General features: G+C 47.5%; 1 protein-coding gene across 1 annotated transcript in view; it reads left to right on the top strand.

Annotated features, from left to right (window-relative positions):
* LOC117435285 (potassium voltage-gated channel subfamily KQT member 3-like) overlaps positions 1-13,306 on the top strand; it is a 159,658-nt gene that overhangs the window by 114,692 nt on the left and 31,660 nt on the right. The window lies entirely within an intron of this gene.

Genomic DNA, 13,306 nt, shown 5'->3' with positions numbered 1-13,306 from the left:
GTGGAGTTTGTGATTGTGATCATTTTTCTTTTTATACTTATTTATTTTAAATAGTCTTATTCATGTTTTAGGATAGTAAGAAAGTTCTATGAAGCTGCCATAGAAGATGATCAAGTCTTTCCCATTAAACAACCGGGTGCTGTCAGACATTAAAGTGCTTGACCCAGCTTCGGGGCTGGATGTTTCCTCGAAGCAGGAATTAACTTAATCTTTACTTTAGTGTAACTAGTGTTCCCTTTCAAGTCGAAAATAACCATCAAGGTATAGGTATGGGACATTGCCGTCAGGCAGTAGGGATTGGCTGAGCTTTATGTCAAAGCTGCCGATAGGCCTCCGCGCAAGCTGCCGTGTAAGCCCGCCCCCCTGGGAGCTTACTATACGCAACGCGCGGAGAGTCACTTCCTCTTTTGCCTTCAGCCTCAGTAGCGGTAGGACTTAGAGCTGTACACTGATTGTACTCCATAAGCTTAGGCTTGAGAAGCTGGTTTACCCCCTTCTCTGAGTTTATTTCAGTGATTATTATTGTTATTATTGTTATTATTTATTATCATTTGTTAGGATATATTTTGTTACTTATATACTCCTTCTCGCTTTGCTTTTGCATCGCGTTTCTTCGTGGTCTCTCCGTCTTTCCTCTGTTCTTACTTTTTCACTATGTAACACAATTTTTGTTCCTGGGTAGTAAGTGTTATTTCCTAATTGCTTATGCCTCAAAAGTATAGAAAATGGCTATTATTCCCCACAAACTTTGCTTTTGTGACCAGGAGTGATATTTTGAAATTTACCTATTTCCAATGAGAAAACGGGCGGATTTGTGTCTTTTCATTCACATAAAGTCAGATAAAAACAACATATGAATCCAAATTAACATGTATTTATACTAAAGCAATACAAAAATGACTACAAAAGATTTAGAAGTGAGTATTTTTTCGAGATTTACGATTATACTGTAAATCACTTTCACGAATCAGCCCCCAAATGTAGTCTCCCATCATGTTCTCGTTATACTGTCCTCCATTGACAGCTCATCCAGGAGCCTCAAAGCCGTGCTGCTCCATAATGGTAACAAGTACCCGTCTCTTCCCCTGGCTCACTCGGTGCACCTCAAAGAGGATTACAACAACATCAAGACCTTGCTGGACGCCTTGAAGTATGATGAGTACAGCTGGGACCCCCGGAAGGTGCTGATGCCACCACGGCACATCAAATTGGGCCTTATGAACCAATTTGTCAGAGCTCTAGATAAGGAGTCGGCAGCCTTCAAGTACCTTCAAGACTTCTTCCCTAAGCTGTCTGAGGCAAAGGTCAAAGCCGGTGTCTTCGTCGGACTACAGATAAAGAAGATCCTGGAGTGCAATGAATTCCCCAAGAAGCTCACTAGTAAGGAGAAAGCGGCTTGGAACAGCTTTGTCGCAGTGGTTCGGGGCTTCCTGGGCAATCACAAGGCCGAAAACTATGTGGAGCTGGTTGAGACTCTGGTGAAGAACTACGGCACAATGGGCTGTAGGATGTCCCTCAAAGTCCATATCCTTGATGCTCATCTTGATAAATTCAAGAAGAACATGGGAGCGTACTCGGAGGAGCAAGGCGAGCACTTCCACCAGGATATACTGGACTTTGAACGCCGCTACCAAGTACTGCTGCCCGCCTAGTGTTCTCTCTGCCTCGCTTCGCCCACGCTACTCCACTACTCCGCTCGCTCCACTGGCTCCCGATCACCGCTCGCATCCAGTTCAAGACTCTTGTACTAGCCTACAGATGCCTTGACCAGTCTGCACCCAGCTACCTCCAGACCCTCATCTCTCCCTACACCCCCACTCGACCTCTCCGCTCCGCCTGCACTAGAAGACTAGCTCTACCACCGCTACGCTCCCCTGCCTCCAAAGCCCGCTCCTTCTCCACCCTTGCTCCGCAGTGGTGGAATGACCTTCCTACAGATGTCAGGACTGCCCAGTCCCTGACCACATTCCGGCGCCTCCTTAAGACTCACCTCTTCAAAGAGCACCTGTAGAACTCCTCTGTTTGTATCCTGGGACACTATCATCCTTCATGTAAATGTGCTTTATTTTGCTCTTATCAGCCCCTATTTTACTGCATTTAATCCTGTACTTCAGAATACTGTAATCTGCCAAGTGTTTAACCTGTAGTACTTTGTATTTAATCACATCCTGATGTAACTATCACTATTTAATCATATCCTGATGTAACTATCACTATTACCTGCTGTATTATTGAATTGTGGTTTGTCAAACTTGTACTTTACTTGAACAAAAGTTATTGTATTTCTTGCTCTTATTGTATTACTTGTATTGTAACGCTTGAAATGTTTTTGCTTACGATTGTAAGTCGCCCTGGATAAGGGCGTCTGCTAAGAAATAAATAATAATAATAACAAGAACATGATGGGAGACTACATTTGGGGGCTGATTCGTGAAAGTGATTTACAGTATAATCGTAAATCTCGAAAATCTACTCACTTCTAAATCTTTTGTAGTCATTTTTGTATTACTTTAGTATAAATACATGTTAATTTGGATTCATATGTTGTTTTTTCTGACTTTATGTGAACAAAAAGACACAAATTCGCCCGTTTTCTCATTGGAAATAGGTAAATTTCAAAATATCACTGTCCTGGTCACAAAAGCAAAGTTTGTGGGGAATAATAGCCATTTTCTATACTTTTGAGGCATAAGCAATTAGTAATTAACACTTACTACCCAGAAACCAAAAAAAAAAAAAAATTGTTACACAGTGTTATTATTGTGTTTGGGTTTTTTGTATATTATTGTGTGTATATATATTGTTATATATATTGTGTACATATATTTTTGTTCGGACGCGTGTTGCGTTGGCCTTGGCCCACGCGCATTTCTGCATCCTCGGTCTAGCTTAGGCTAGACCGTGCGTGTGCGTGTAGTCTGCTCTGCAGTGTTCCTCCCCACCGCGGCGCGTTCCCGTCACGTGTGTAATTGTTCTACACCCTCTTACTTGTATTTTTCTGCAGCGGAAGTCAACCACCAACGTGCAAAATCCCCAGCACCATCAGGTAGGTATTGCACAGCATCAGACACCGTACCAGCACTTAGCGTCTCCGCTTGGCGGGTCAGCTGACGTGTAGGCGTCTGTGCTAGCGTTCCACGCTCGGTACTCGCGCTTCGGCGCTCGCACTCCGGCGCTTTTGGTGTCAGCGCTTGTGCGCTTGGTGCAGCGTTTTGGCGCTTTGTGCAGCGCTTCTGCGCGTGGTGCTTAGTGCTTCTGCACTTGGGGCTCAGTGCTCGACGCTCGACGCTTCGGCGCTCGGTGCTCGACGCTCGGTGCACGTTCCATCAGCGCTTGGTGCTCGACGCTTCGGTGCTCGGTGCTCGACGCTTGGTGCTCGACGCTTCGGCGCTCAGTGCTCGACGCTCGACTCTTCGGCGCTCGACGCTCGACGCTTCGGCGCTCGACGCACGCACCCTCGATGTTCGACGCATGCACCTCGGGTCTTGACGCGGCGGCGCTCGACGCACGCACTTCAGGTGCTCGACGCTTGGTGCCCGACGCTTCGGCGTTCGACGCACGCACCTCGGCGTTTGACGTGGCGGTGCTCGACGCTCGCACTTCGGTGCTCGACGTCAGTGCTAGACGCTTCGGCGTTCCACGCACGCACTTCGGTGATCCTCGCTCGCTACTGCTTGTCAGTGCTTGCGAAGGCTACACACCATGTCTGGGTTCCACCGTTGCGTGACCTGCCAGGCCAAGTTGCCTGCCAGCGACCCACATGAGGACTGCGTCGCATGCTTGGGGCCGGACCATGCCGCATCTGCCCTGGCAGATAGGGCATACTGCCAGAAGCGCACCCTTCGCCAGAGAGCTAGGAAGGCGGTTGGAGGTCATTCCCCATCCTCGGGCTCGTCCCACACCGTCTCGGCCCCACCGTCATCTGTTGTGACGCCGCCGGTGACGTCTCAGCTCCCTCGGAGCCCATCCTCCCAGCTTACAGCTGGTCAGAGGTCTCCAGCCAGGCGTGCTCGTGAACGTTCCCGCAGTCCCTCCTCTCCCGGTGCGCGCCCCCGTCGGGAGTCTCGATCCAGATCTCGATCGCCTCGCCAGAGAAGGCACTCTCGTTCCCCTCGAAGGGGTAGGCGTTACCAGGACACATCTGGAGTGACTGAGCTCACCTCCAAGATGTCACAGTTCATGGAGTTCATGATGGGACAGCAATCCCTCCTCATGACCCTAGCGAATGTGGCGCCTCGGGCCCCAGAGCTAGCAACCGGACCCAACGCTAGTCAGCCGATGGTCCCTCCACCAGTGCCTCACGGCCAACCCCAGGAAGTAGAGTGGGACGCCGATGCTGTCTCAAGGGACGCATCTGACGCAGATCCGCTCTTTGAAGACACGGAGCCTGAGGTGGCATCCCAGCACTCTGGGCAGGACGACCCTGAAGTGCTGGATAATAATGACCCTATCTGGTCAGTGGTGGAGAGGGCAGCCCGTCACTTAGGCGTGGACTGGCCTGCGTTAGAGCCAACACGACGCTCTCTATTTGAGTTGCCATCGGCTCCGACCCTTCAGTCCAGGATGCTCCCGGCATTCCCAGATTTTATTAAGGAGGTGCAGTCCACCTGGGGGGCCCCGGCCTCCGCCCCTGCAACTTCTCGCAAGGCTTCGGCTTTCACCATGCACGGGGCGAGCGAAGCTGGGTTAGCGTCCTTTCCGCCAGTGGGCGCCGCGTTCGCCGTGCTAGTAAAGGCGCCAACATTATCGGGGCTGGCTAAGGACCCCTCCTGCCCTAACAGGCAGTGTAGGATTACGGAGGCCCACCTGAAAAAGGGGTATGCCGCGGTGTGGCAGACTGGCTCGCAGTGGTGATGTGTGATGACGTCGCGGACCAGGAAGTAACTCAAACCAAAACAGTGGATGGGCGGGTGAAGCTGAATGCTATTGCACTCAGCGTATTTAATAACAAACAAAACAAAAGATTTAAACAAAACAACAAAACACAAAACAAAAGGGCACGAGGGCCAAACGAATAAACAAACAAGTAAGTGTCGTGCTGGATACTCCAGCACGTTTTAGCAATTGTTTTTAACTTTCCTTCTTTCTCTCCACTCCCCGTACTCTCCTCTCTACACCCAACATCAAGTGCAGAGAGCTGCAGGTTTATATACTCTGGCCGAGGGATTAACTAGTAGTTAATTATCTTATTATCCCTCGGCCAGAGTCTGCACGCGTTTGGTAAGGATGCATGACTGTCAGCTAGTTAAATAATCAGTAGCTGATCAGCCATGCATCCTCACGGGGTTTTTTAAATATAATAATAAAAGACGCGGCGCTTTTACCCGCGCCGCAAACAAAAATACAAATAATAATACATAGAGGCGGGACACTCCGCCACACGCGGCTACAGAGGCAGTTAGGCTGTCTAACATGGCCAGCCTCCTGACGGTCTACCAGGCGGCGCTGATTCGCGATCTGCCTGAGTCCCCATCTGTTGGACTTAGGACCAAGCTGGGTGCAGTTGCGCAGCTTTTGGTTAAGCTGGCTCAGCTGAATTCGCGAGCACAGGGCAGGAGCATTGCTTCCCTTGTGGTGGCAAGGAGGCAGCTCTGGCTCTCGCAGGCCAGGGTACAGGAGCCTGATAAGGCCCCATTGCTGGATGCTCCTATATCCCCGGGGCACACGTTTGGCCCAGCGGTTGAGGAGATGCTGCAACGCTCTGTCAAGGCGTGTGAGGCGTCGCAGCAGTTGGCAAAGATGTGGCCAAGCAAACCCTTCCAGCCAAGGCGGCCACAGGAGCGCCAGTGGCGCAGGGCACCGCCACAGCAGCAAGCGCACCCACAGGGCAGTAAAACCGCCCCTTTGGGGGTTTCAGCACGCAGCCAACCCGCGTTTGCAAGACCGCAGCGCGGAGGGTGGCGCCCTAGAGGAGGTGGCAGACCGCGTCCTCGTGGCTCTGGCCAGGCCTCTCGTGAGCGAGCGCAGCCTAAGCAGCCCTGAGAAACCCCGGCAGCCGTTAACCCACCCCTACACTGTTCCACAGCTCCTGTTCTGGCAACAATGCACCAACGAAATCTGGGTGCACAAAACTATACTCACCGGGTACACCCTTCAGGGGAGTGGTGGTAACTGCAGTGAAGGACTCGGTTCAGTCCTCAGCTCTAAATGCAGAAATACAGGCATTGCTCAAGAAGCGTGCCATTCAACTAGTAGACCCTGCTCTGACCGACCAGGGGTTCTACTCCAAGTACTTCCTAGTGCCAAAAAAGGGCGGCGGGCTCCGCCCTATTTTAGATCTGCGACTACTGAACAAATATCTATGGGTGTTGTCGTTCAAGATGCTTACGCACAGGCACATTGTCCAGTCTGTCCGGCAGGGCGACTGGTTTAACACCGTAGACCTCACAGATGCATACTTTCACGTTCCCATCTGTCCGGGTCACAAGAAGTACCTACGATTCGCATTTCAGAGCAGGGTCTACGAGTTTTGTGTCCTGCCATTCGGCCTGTCTCTAGCTCCTCGAACCTTTTCGAAGTGTATGGATGCCATTTTAGCTCCCTTGCGGACTCAAGGTGTCCGACTGCTGAATTATCTGGACGACTGGCTCGTCTGCGCGCAGTCAAAGGAGCAGTTGGCACAGCACACAGTGATGGTTACAGACCATCTTCAGCGGCTAGGTCTGAAGGTCAATTCAGAGAAGAGCCGCCTCGTGCCGAGCCAACAGACCGAATTCTTGGGTTTGCATCTGGACTCTGTGTCCATGGAAGCGACCCTGTCGACACAAAGAGTTGCCTCGCTGGAGCGGTGTCTCTCCCTATTCAGGTTGAGAGAAACAGTCAGCATGGAGCTGTGTCAGTGCATGCTGGGGTTGATGGCTGCCGCCTCGCAAGCCCTTCCTTTGGGCTTACTACACCAGAGACCTCTGCAGGCCTGGTTCAATGCCTTCGCGTTGCATCCGCGGAGAGACAAACACCGCAGGTTGAGGGTATCCCGAACCTGCTGGGAAGCACTGCGCTGGTGGAAAGTTCCGTCGAACATCCGCCAGGGCGTACGCTTGGGTCCCATCTTACGACCGACGCTTCCAACCAGGGTTGGGGAGCAGTCTGGAACGGGTCGGGGACTCGCGGAGTGTGGTCAGGACCCTGGAGGTCGGCCCACATCAATGCTCTGGAACTCAGAGCGGTGGACCTCGCCCTTTGGCACTTCTTGCCAGTGCTTCTAGGCAAGCACGTGTTAGTGCAGTCAGACAACACCACGGTAGTGGCGTATATAAACCGCCAGGGCGGCTTGCGGTCCCCCGGTCTTCACCGGATGGTAACACGGCTGTTGCTTTGGGCACAACCGCGTTTAGCCTCTCTGCGTGCGGTTCATCTACTGGGCAGAGCCAATTACGCAGCGGATCTCCTGTCCAGAGGAGGTCCTCTTGCAGGCGAATGGCGTCTTCACCCTCGGGTGGTAGAGCGCATTTGGGACTGGTTCGGCACAGCACAAGTCGATCTCTTCGCTTCGCGAGAGACCATGTACTGTCCCCTATGGTTCTCGGTGAAGGACCTCGACAGCCCCCTCGGAGTCGATGCACTGGCTCACGAATGGCCGCCAGGGCTACTGTACGCATTCCCACCGATTCCGATGCTCCCCGCCTTCTTGGAGAAGGTCAGGGTAGAGCAGGCGACAGTGATTCTGATCGCTCCTCGGTGGCCTCGGAGGATATGGTTCCCGAGTCTGGTGCAGTTGTTGCACGGTCGCCCGAGGGAGCTCCCTCTGCGAGCGGACCTGTTGTCCCAAGCCCAAGGAGGGCTATGGCACCCGAACCCCAAACTCATGCAGTTATGGGCTTGGCCCCTGAACGGGAGCGCCTGTCAGCCTTAGGGCTTTCGACGGCGGTTATATCGACCATTCAGAGTGCGAGAGCGCCCTCTACTCGGTCGCAATATGCATATAAGTGGCAATTGTTTCAGATTTGGTGTCTGGCTCGGTCTCCTGCCCTATGGCAGTGATATTACAGTTTCTGTAGAAGCTGCTAGATGAGGGGAAATCTCCCTCTACACTTAAAGTGTATTTAGCCGCTATTTCGGCTTGCCATGTACGCATTGACGGGTTATCACCTGGTTGCCATTTTCTGGCATCTCAGTTCCTAAAGGGCGCAAGACGCTTGCGGCCTCCAAGGTCGACCAGTTTACCGTCATGGAGCCTTGATGTGGTGCTACAAGCCCTTACCAAGGCACCGTTCGAGCCTCTCCACAGTGTGGATATCAAGTTCGTGTCTATAAAGACTGCGTTTTTGCTATTAGTGGTATCAGCAAAACGCGTGGGCGAGTTACATGCACTTTCGGTGCATTCATCATGTACTCGTTTCGCAGGAGACGGTTCTAAGGTCTCCATGCGTCCAAATCCGGCCTTTTTACCCAAGGTCATATCCCAGTTTCACATGAACCAACTAGTCGAGTTGATGGCGTTCCATCCTCCTCCTTTTTCTTCCCCAGAGGAAGAGCGGTTACACATGCCCTGCCCTGTGCGGCCATTGAGGTGTTATATCGACCGCACAAGGACTGTGAGGCAAACAGAACAGCTGTTCATATGCCATGGTTCTAAGACTTTGGGTCAGCCGTTGTCTAAAGCAATGCCTTTCTCATTGGATAGTGGATGCTATTCAGTTAGCATATGATTCTATGGGCCTTCCGCCACCAGGGCAGTTGAAGGCACATTCCACTAGGGGTATGGCGACATCCTGGGCCCTCTTTAGAGGGGTGCCGATGTCTGACATTTGCGTTGCAGCCAGTTGGGTTACACAGCATACATTTACGAGGTTCTACCGGTTAAATGTACTGGAATCCTCTGCTCCGTCATTTGGAGCATCTGTGTTACACTCTATGACGCCTCAGGTTGCGGACGTGTAGAGTGGTTGACAATATGGTGTGACTATTCCACCTTAGGACAGGTGTCATTGCGAGCATAGACGCTGAGGCGCAGCTCCGCATATGCGTAGATGTACTGCCTACGTAGTTGCGTTATGACATAAGTCTGTCCTACTGCCGAGAATCCTCCCTCGCGACGGCTTGGGTACACTGTTCCCATACCTTGATGGTTATTTTCGACTTGAAAGGGAACGATAGGTTGCGGATGCAACCCCGGTTCCCTGAAAGAGAAAATAACCATCAAGCCGCGAGGTCGCTCCGGAGGCCTTCACGGCCTGAAGGGCAAAAGAGGAAGTGACTCTCTGCGCGTTGCGTATAGTAAGCTCCCAGGGGGGCGGGCTTACACGGCAGCTTGCGCGGAGGCCTATCGGCAGCTTTGACATAAAGCTCAGCCAATCCCTACTGCCTGACGGCAATGTCCCATACCTATACCTTGATGGTTATTTTCTCTTTCAGGGAACCGGGGTTGCATCCGCAACCTATCGTTTTTAATTGTTACAGTCATATCTGATTAGAAGTTATCTTTCACAAAGTACAATAACACTATTTTTTTATCCATCTTCTAAGGATTTGAAGTTGTTTAAGTGAAGCAGTTCATTCTGTAACACTGAAAATGATTGCAGCTTCTGTGTTTAATTTTAAGATTTCTGTATTTTTATTTGCAGTGGTGAGGTTAGCAGAGAAAATTCCACAGCTGAAATTTGATGTAGACAGATTGAGAGATGAAATGATTGAGTTCCAGATAAGACAGCACAGATATCCCCAAAGAAGGGAAGGTAGACAGATTCTGGGGAGCAAGCAAGATTTAGGCACTTGTCATCATTAATGAAGGCACTTATTTGCATCGCTCACAGCAATGCAAGCAGTGAGAGAAATTTCAGCATGGTTAGGAAGACTGTGACTGAGAACAGGATGAACTTGGATAACTCTACTGTCATGCAAAATTAACTACCTTAAACCGGCTCACAAATATTGTCCTTCTAGCAAAGTACTGGCTGCTGCCAACTCTGCAACCTATGCTTACAACCAGAGATCAAGGGCAGAGAGAATTATTATTATTATTTATTTATTAGCAGAGAGAATATTTGAATTTGATGGCTATGGATTTTGGTTGCCTCTGATGTGACCCAGACCTGGGACAAACATTGTCTTTGTAATAAAAGTTTACTTTTTTTTTTTTTCATAGTTATCATTTTAAACTATTCATTTTTTTCCCATAAAGTAAACTTAAAATTAACTTAAAACCGCTCCGGTAATGGTGACAGGTATAATGTTTGTTATAATAACATATTTGACAATATGATGTGAATTCTTTATTTGTTTAGCTGTTAATCTGTTTGCTATGTTTTGCCTTGAAAACCAAAAAGCAGCATTGTATCACAGTCATTCTGCCAAATAATAAAGTGGAATGTATTTTTAACTTGTATGACTTTGTTTTGTGTCTTTAAAACAGTGGTGCGCGCCCCCCTGGGGGGCCACGGAGAGTCACTAAGGGGGGCGTGACTATGACTAAAGGGGCAGTTCTGTAAATAAACCTTAATTTTAGTCAAAGTGATGGGGAGCGCCACACACTGGTTTCGTATTTCTGTAAAATGATGCTTTGTTTTAATAATGTTGACCAATCATCACATTAGCTCTTTTACAAGCCGGTGGTATTCCCTAAAGTGTTTCCTTTTTTTAGTGCGTGGTGTTCCCATGCTCTTCTGTGTTTTATTTATTTTATTTTGTCTCCACAAAAGGAGCAAAAGGAGGTCTTTTCTTTTCATGACTAGCTACATTTTTTTTGTACTTGTACTGTATTTTGTGAAAACCTAAGATTTAATTGCTGAAAGATAATGTTTTCAGGTGAACCTAGAATTGGTGTAACATAAGAACATAAGAAAGTTTACAAACAAGAGGAGCCCATCTTGTTTGTTTGGTTGTTAGTAGCTTATTGATCCCAGAATCTCATCAAGCAGCTTCTTGAAGGATCCCAGGGTGTCAGCTTCAACAACATTACTGGGGAGTTGGTTCCAGACCCTCACAATTCTCTGTGTAAAAAAGTGCCTCCTATTTTCTGTTCTGAATGCCCCTTTAGCATCATGAACCATGTAATATTTATCCATGTATGGTAAGTTTCATGAGAATATTTGATTTTGATTTAAAGTCAAGGTTAGGAGACTTAAAGAAATAATTGTACCTAGGTGGCAGTAGTTTAAAAATATATTTAATTCCTTTAGAAATCGTATGTATTATCGATGTTTTTGACATGGGCGTTTTGCCCCATCTAACTCTTGAAACCTTTGTTTTTGTAACTTGTAAGGTATGAATAGTTGGCAAATAGTGTTTTCAATTCGAAGCATTATTCGAGATTGCCATGCTCAAATAAATAAAACTGCTAAGCTTTATTTAATCCAATGATTATAGTTTTCAATCTAGATGTTTTCAGGGAAAAAAAATGAAAGAATACACCTCGGTTAATGAATATGAATCTATATTCATGTGAGATATGAAAACCTATTTTAATATTAGCCATTTAATAGCTCATATGGGGACATGCATTTTGGTTACGTTTTATGAAGGTTTAAACCTTAGACATACAGCTATGGCCAAAGGTTTTGCACCCCCCTATAGAATTAACACATTTCGCTTTGAATGAAACCTGCTGAATAATGTTACGTTAACATATTGAATTACATACCGCTTTGTAGTTTTCCATATACGGACAAAAATGTAAAAATGTGACATTTCGAAATCTAACATGAAATACTGTACTACTATTATGGCTTCCGGTAGACTTTTGCAATATCATTTTGTAGTTTCTTTGATTACATGATAAATAAAATATGTAAATTATGTTGATATTTTATTTTTTAATTTAATTATGTGTTAATCCTAAAATTCTAGGTACTGCAAAACTTTTGGCAATAGCTGTACTTAAAACTGAATCAGAACAGGAACGCTTGGCAAAAATTGAGTTTCTAGAGAGATTTGTATTTTTGCTGCAGTGGCAAAAATGTTCTGGATAGGCCAGTGCTCCTTGCTGATCCCCTCCGGGTCTCTGGAAGGATCCAGTGGCGTAGAATCCCAACTGAAGCTGATAACACTATGTAACACAATTTTTGTTCCTGGGTAGTAAGTGTTAATTACTAATTGCTTATGCCGCAAAAGTATAGAAAATGGCTATTATTCCCCACAAACTTTGCTTTTGTGACCAGGACAGTGATATTTTGAAATTTACCTATTTCCAATGAGAAAACGGGCGAATTTGTGTCTTTTCGTTCGCATAAAGTCAGAAAAAAACAACATATGAATCCAAATTAACATGTATTTGTACTAAAGTAATACAAAAATGACTACAAAAGATTTAGAAGTGAGTATTTTTTCGAGATTTACGATTATACTGTAAATCACTTTCACGAATCAGCCCCCAAATGTAGTCTCCCATCATGTTCTCGTTATACTGTCCTTGGTAGCGGCATTCAAAGTCCAGTGTATCCTGGTGGAAGCGCTCGCCTTGCTCCTCCGAGTACGCTCCCATGTTCTCCTTGAATTTATCAAGATGAGCATCAAGGATATGGACTTTGAGGGACATCCTACAGCCCATTGTGCCGTAGTTCTTCACCAGAGTCTCAACCAGCGCCACATAGTTTTTGGCCTTGTGATTGCCCAGGAAGCCCCGAACCACTGCGACAAAGCTGTTCCAAGTCGCTTTCTCCTTACTAGTGAGCTTCTTGGGGAATTCATTGCACTCCAGGATCTTCTTTATCTGTGGTCCGACGAAGACACCGGCTTTGACCTTTGCCTCAGACAGCTTAGGGAAGAAGTCTTGAAGGTACTTGAAGGCTGCCGACTTCTTATCTAGAGCTCTGACAAATTGTTTCATAAGGCCCAATTTGATGTGCAGTGGTGGCATCAATACCTTCCAGGGGTCCCAGCTGTACTCATCATACTTCAAGGCGTCCAGCAAGGTCTTGATGCTGTTGCAATCCTCTTTGAGATGCACCGAGTGAGCCAGGGGAAGAGACGGGTACTTGTTACCATTATGGAGCAGCACGGCTTTGAGGCTCCTGGATGAGCTGTCAGTGAAGGACAGTATAACGAGAGAGACTACATTTGGGAGACTACATTTGGGGGCTGATTCGTGAAAGTGATTTACAGTATAATCGTAAATCTCGAAAAACTACTCACTTCTAAATCTTTTGTAGTCATTTTTGTATTACTTTAGTATAAATACATGTTAATTTGGATTCATATGTTGTTTTTTTCTGACTTTATGTGAACGAAAAGACACAAATTCGTCCGTTTTCTCATTGGAAATAGGTACATTTCAAAATATCACTGTCCTGGTCACAAAAGCAAAGTTTGTGGGGAATAATAGCCATTTTCTATACTTTTGAAGCATAAGCAATTAGGAAAAACTACCCAG

The sequence above is a fragment of the Acipenser ruthenus genome, chromosome 3, assembly GCF_902713425.1.
Source record: "Acipenser ruthenus chromosome 3, fAciRut3.2 maternal haplotype, whole genome shotgun sequence".
Taxonomy (NCBI): Eukaryota; Metazoa; Chordata; class Actinopteri; order Acipenseriformes; family Acipenseridae; genus Acipenser; species Acipenser ruthenus.
The sequence above is the reverse complement of the archived record's forward strand: the minus strand, read 5'-3'. Positions and strand labels throughout refer to the sequence as shown.